Raw genomic sequence first — 5,776 nt, forward strand, 5'->3', positions numbered from 1 at the left:
GGAGCTTGACCCTTTAAACGGAGAGTCGGTCAGGACATTTCTCCCAATTAGTCCTGCGGGTAAGCGAAATCTGACAACTGGTACTCGAAAGACAGAACATCAGAAAAGCCTGGTAGGCGAATGACCAAGATACCCAAGGTCAAAGTGAGAGTGTGTGGTGCATAGATGAACGTGTGGGGTGTTTTGAAGTGTTCAAGTGTCTGAGTTAAAGTACCTGCATAATATTTAGTGAACAACTTCTTAAGAACTATGTCACCTGAACAGGGACTTGAACCCTGGACCCTCAGATTAAAAGTCTGATGCTCTACAGTCAATGAGGGAGTGAGTTGAGGAGACGAGGTGCAAATTAAGTTCAAGCAAGAAATTTGACACTGACTAATCAGGTACTCGAAAGACAGAACATCAGATTAAAAGCCCAGTATGTGAATGACCGAGATACCCAAGGTCAAAGTCAGAAAGTGAGAGGTGCATCGATGAATATGTGGTGGGTGTTTTGAAGTGTTCAAGTGTCTGAGTCAAAGTACCTGCGTGATATTTAGTGAACAACTGCTTAAGAATTACCTCACCTGAAGAGGTAACTCAAACAGGGACTTGAACCCTGGACCCTCAGATTAAAAGTCTAATACTCAACCGACTGAGCTATCCAGAAGATAGAGTGAACGACGGAGTGATCTGAGGAGACGAGGTGCAAATTAAGCGCAAGCAAATTTGATACTGTCTAAACAGGTACTCGAAAGACAGAACATCAGATTAAAAGCCTGGTATCCTACTGACCGAGATACCCAAGGTCAAAGTGAGAGTGTGTGGTGCATCGATGAATATGTGGTGGGTGTTTTGAAGTGTTCAAGTGTCTGAGTCAAAGTACCTGCGTGATATTTAGTGAACAACTGCTTAAGAATTATCTCACCTGAACAGGTAACTCGAACAGGGACTTGAACCCTGGACCCTCAGATTAAATATCTAATGCTCAACCGACTGAGCTATCCAGGAGCTCGAGTAAAAGAGGGCGTGAACTGAAGAGACGAGGTGCAAATTATGCGCACGCAAGAAATTTGACACTGTCTAAAGAGGTATTCGCAATGAGGGAGGCAGTGAGGTGAGGATACAAGTTGCAAATAAAGCGCAAGAAATGACTGACTAAACTGGTTCTCGAAAGACAGAACATCAGATTAAAAGCCTGGTATGCGAATGACCGAGATACCCAAGGTCAAAGTGAGAGTGTGTAGTGCATAGATGAATGTGTTGGGTGTTTTGAAGTGTTCAAGTGAATGTACCTGCGTAATATTTAGTGAACAACTTCTTAAGAATTATGTCTCATGAACAGGGATTTGAACCCTGGACCCTCAGATTAAAAATCTGATCCAGGATCTACAGTCAATGAGGGAGTGAGGTGAGGAGACGAGCTTCAAATTAAGCGCAAGCTAGAAATTTGGAACTGACTAAACAGGTACTCTAAAGACAGATCATCAGATTAAAAGCCTGGTATACTACTGACCGAGATACCCAAGGTCAAAGTGAGAGTGTGTGGTGCATCGATGAACATGTGGTGGGTGTTTTGAAGTTTTCAAGTGTCTGAGTCAAAGAACCTGCGTGGTATTTAGTGAACAACTGCTTAAGAATTATCTCACCTGAACAGGTAACTCGAACAGGGATTTGAACCCAGGACCCTCAGATTAAAAATCTAATGCTCAACCGAATGAGCTATCCAGTAGTTAGATTTAATGAGGGTGTGAGCTGAGGAGACGAGGTTCAAATTATGCGCAAGCGACCCGACACTGAATAAACAGGTACTTGAAAGACAGAACATCAGATTAAAAAACAGGTATGCTTCTGACTGAGATACCCAAGGTCAAAGTCAGAAAGTGAGAGGTGCATCGATGAACATGTGTGTTTTGAAGCGTTCAAGTGTCTGAGAGATATTTAGTGAACAACCTCTTAAAAAGTATGTCGCCTGAACAGGGACTTGAACCCTGGACCCTCAGATTAAAAGTCTGATGCTCTACCGACTGAGCTATCCAGGGTTTACACTCAATGAGGGAGTGAGGTGAGGAGACAAGATTCAAATTAAGCGCAAGCAAATTCGACACTGACAAAACAGGGACTCGCAAGACAAAACATCAGACTAAAATCCTGGTATGCGAATGACCAAGATACCAAAGGTCAAAGTGAGAGTGTGTGGTGCATAGATGAATGTGTTGTGTGTCTGAGTGAAAGTACCTGCGTAATATTTAGTGAACAACTTCTCAAGATTTATGTCGCCTGAACAGGGACTTGAACCCTGGACCCTCACATTAAAATCCGATGCTCTACCGACTGAGCTATCCAGTCTCTACAGTCAACGAGGGAATGAGGTGAGGAGACGTGGTGCAAATTAAGTTCAAGCAAGAAATTTGACACTGACGAAACAGGTCCACGAAAGACAGAACATCATATTAAAAGCCTAGTATGTGAATGACCAAGATACCCAAGGTCAAAGTCAGAAAGTGAGAAGTGCATTGATGAAGATGTGGTGGGAGTTTTGAAGTGTTCAAGTGTCTGAGTCAAAATACCTGCGTGATATTGAGTGAACAACTGCTTCAGAATTACCTCACCTGAACAGGGAACTAAAACAGGGACTTGAACCCCGGACCCTGAGATTAAAAGTCTGATGCTCTACCGACTGACCTATCCAGGAGATAGAGTAAACAAGGGAGTGATCTGAGGAGACGAGGTGCAAATTAAGCGCAAGCAAATTTGATACTGTCTAAACAGGTACTCGAAAGACAGAACATCAGATTAAAAGCCTGGTATCCTACTGACCGAGATATCCAAGGTCAAAGTGAGAGTGTGTGGTGTATTGATGAACATGTGGTGGGTGTTTTGAAGTGTTCAAGTGTCTGAGTCAAAGTACCTGCGTGATATTTAGTGAACAACTGCTTAAGAATTACCTCACCTGAAGAAGTAACTCAAACAGGGACTTGAACCCTGGACCCTCAGATTAAAAGTCTAATGCTCAACCGACTGAGCTATCCAGAAGATAGAGTAAACAAGGGAGTAATCTGAGGAGACGAGGTGCAAATTAAGCGCAAGCAAATTTGATACTGTCTAAACAAGTACTCGAAAGACAGAACATCAGATTAAAAGCCTGGTATCCTACTGACCGAGATACCCAAGGTCAAAGTGAGAGTGTGTGGTGCATCGATGAATATGTGGTGGGTGTTTTGAAGTGTTCAAGTGTCTGAGTCAAAGTACCTGCGTGATATTTAGTGAACAACTGCTTAAGAATTATCTCACCTGAACAGGTAACTCGAACAGGGACTTGAACCCTGGACCCTCAGATTAAATATCTAATGCTCAACCGACTGAGCTATCCAGGAGCTCGAGTAAAAGAGGGCGTGAACTGAAGAGACGAGGTGCAAATTATGCGCACGCAAGAAATTTGACACTGACTAAAGAGGTATTCGCAATGAGGGAGGCAGTGAGGTGAGGATACTAGTTGCAAATAAAGCGCAAGAAATGACTGACTAAACGGTTCTCGAAAGACAGAACATCAGATTAAAAGCCTGGTATGCGAATGACCGAGATACCCAAGGTCAAAGTGAGAGTGTGTAGGTGCATAGTTGAATGTGTTGGGTGTTTTGAAGTGTTCAAGTGAAAGTACCTGCGTAATATTTAGTGAACAACTTCGTAAGAATTATGTCGCATGAACAGGGACTTGAACCCTGGACCCTCAGATTAAAAGTCTGATGCTCTACCGACTGAGTTATCCAGGCTCTACAGTCAATGAGGGAGGGAGGTGAGGAGACGAGGTTCAAATTAAGCGCAAGCTAGAAATTTGGAACTGACTAAACAGGTACTCTAAAGACAGATCATCAGATTAAAAGCCTGGTATCCTACTGACCGAGATACCCAAGGTCAAAGTGAGAATGTGTGGTGCATCGATGAACATGTGGTGGGTGTTTTGAAGTTTTCAAGTGTCTGAGTCAAAGAACCTGCGTGGTATTTAGTGAACTGCTTAAGAATTATCTCACCTGAACAGGTAACTCGAACAGGGATTTGAACCCAGGACCCTCAGATTAAAAATCTAATGCTCAACCGAATGAGCTATCCAGGAGTTAGAATAAATGAGGGGGTGAGCTGAGGAGACGAGTTTCAAATTATGCGCAAGCGACCCGACACTGAATAAACAGGTACTTGAAAGACAGAACATCAGATTAAAAAACAGGTATGCTTCTGATTGAGATACCCAAGGTCAAAGTCAGAAAGTGAGAGGTGCATCGATGAACATGTGTGTTTTGAAGCGTTCAAGTGTCTGAGTGATATTTAGTGAACAACCTCTTAAAAAGTAGGTCGCCTGAACAGGGACTTGAACCCTGGACCCTCAGATTAAAAGTCTGATGCTCTACCGACTGAGCTATCCAGGCTCCACATTTGATGAGGGAGTGAGGTGAGGGAGTGATGTGAGGAGACGAGGTGCAAATTAAACGCAAGCAAGAAATTTGACACTGACTAAACAGGTCCTTGCAAGACAGAACATCAGATTAAAAGCCTGGTATGCGAATGACCGAGATACCCAAGGCCAAAGTGAGAGAGTGTGGCGAATAGATGAACGTGTTGGGTGTTTTGAAGTGTTCAAGCGTCTGAGTGAAAGTACCTGCGTAATATCAAGTGAACAACTTCTTAAGAATTATGTCACTTGAACAGGAACTTGAACCCTGGACCCTCAGATTAAAAGTATGATGCTTTACCGATTGAGCAATCCAGGCTCTCCAGTCAATGAGGGAGTGAGGTGAGGAGACGAGGTGCAAATTAAGCGCAAGCAAATTTGACTGACTAAACAGGTACTCGAAAGACAGAACATCAGATTAAAAAACAGGAATGCTTCTGAATGATAAACCCAAGGTCAAAGTCAGAAAGTAAGAGGTGCATCGATGAACATGTGTTGGGTGTTTTGAAGCGTTCAAGTGTCTGAGTGATATTTAGTGAACAACCTCTTAAAAAGTATGTCACCTGAACAGGGACTTGAACCCTGGACCCTCAGATTAAAAGTCTGATGCTCTACCAACTGAGCTATCCAGGCTTTACACTCAATGAGGGAGTGAGGTGAGGAGACGTGATTCAAATTAAGCGCAAGCTAATTCGACCTGACAAAACAGGGACTTGCAAGACAGAACATCAGATTAAAATCCTGGTATGCGAATGACCAAGATACCAAAGGTCAAAGTGAGAGTGTGTGGTGTATAGATGAATGTGTTGTGTGTCTGAGTGAAAGTACCTGCGTAACATTTAGTGAACAACTTCTCAAGATTTATGTCGCCTGAACAGGGACTTGAACCCTGGACCCTCAGATTAAAAGTCTGATGCTCTACAGTCAATGAGGGAGTGAGGTGAGGAGACGTGGTGCAAATTAAGTTCAAGCAAGAAATTTGACACTGACGAAACAGGTCCACGAAAGACAGAACATCATATTAAAAGCCTAGTATGTGAATGACCAAGATACCCAAGGTCAAAGTCAGAAAGTGAGAGGTGCATTGATGAAGATGTGGTGGGAGTTTTGAAGTGTTCAAGTGTCTGAGTCAAAGTACCTGCGTGATATTGAGTGAACAACTGCTTCAGAATTTCCTCACCTGAACAGGGAACTCAAACAGGGACTTGAACCCTGGACCCTGAGATTAAAAGTCTGATGATCTACCGACTGAGCTATCCAGGATCTACAGTCAATGAGGGAGTGAGGTGAGGAGACGAGGTGCAAATTAAGCGCAAGCTAGAAATTTCACAAGTCAGTGCAAACTGTAGG

At 43.2% G+C, this 5,776-nt stretch overlaps 5 non-coding genes across 5 annotated transcripts; all 5 read right to left on the minus strand.

The window, feature by feature from the left end:
* Positions 1–1,948: 1,948 nt before the first annotated feature.
* trnak-uuu (transfer RNA lysine (anticodon UUU)) lies at positions 1,949–2,021 on the minus strand. The gene has a single exon. It is a non-coding gene; the product is annotated as a tRNA-Lys (tRNA).
* Positions 2,022–2,942: 921 nt separating this feature from the next.
* trnak-uuu (transfer RNA lysine (anticodon UUU)) lies at positions 2,943–3,017 on the minus strand. Its single transcript has one exon. It is a non-coding gene; the product is annotated as a tRNA-Lys (tRNA).
* A 662-nt stretch (positions 3,018–3,679) lies between these two features.
* Positions 3,680–3,752, minus strand: trnak-uuu (transfer RNA lysine (anticodon UUU)). The gene has a single exon. It is a non-coding gene; the product is annotated as a tRNA-Lys (tRNA).
* A 578-nt stretch (positions 3,753–4,330) lies between these two features.
* On the minus strand, positions 4,331–4,403 carry trnak-uuu (transfer RNA lysine (anticodon UUU)). Its single transcript has one exon. It is a non-coding gene; the product is annotated as a tRNA-Lys (tRNA).
* A 583-nt stretch (positions 4,404–4,986) lies between these two features.
* trnak-uuu (transfer RNA lysine (anticodon UUU)) lies at positions 4,987–5,059 on the minus strand. Its single transcript has one exon. It is a non-coding gene; the product is annotated as a tRNA-Lys (tRNA).
* Between the last annotated feature and the right edge of the window lie 717 nt (positions 5,060–5,776).

Source organism: Phyllopteryx taeniolatus, unplaced genomic scaffold (assembly GCF_024500385.1).
Source record: "Phyllopteryx taeniolatus isolate TA_2022b unplaced genomic scaffold, UOR_Ptae_1.2 contig_75, whole genome shotgun sequence".
NCBI classification, from domain to species: domain Eukaryota; kingdom Metazoa; phylum Chordata; class Actinopteri; order Syngnathiformes; family Syngnathidae; genus Phyllopteryx; species Phyllopteryx taeniolatus.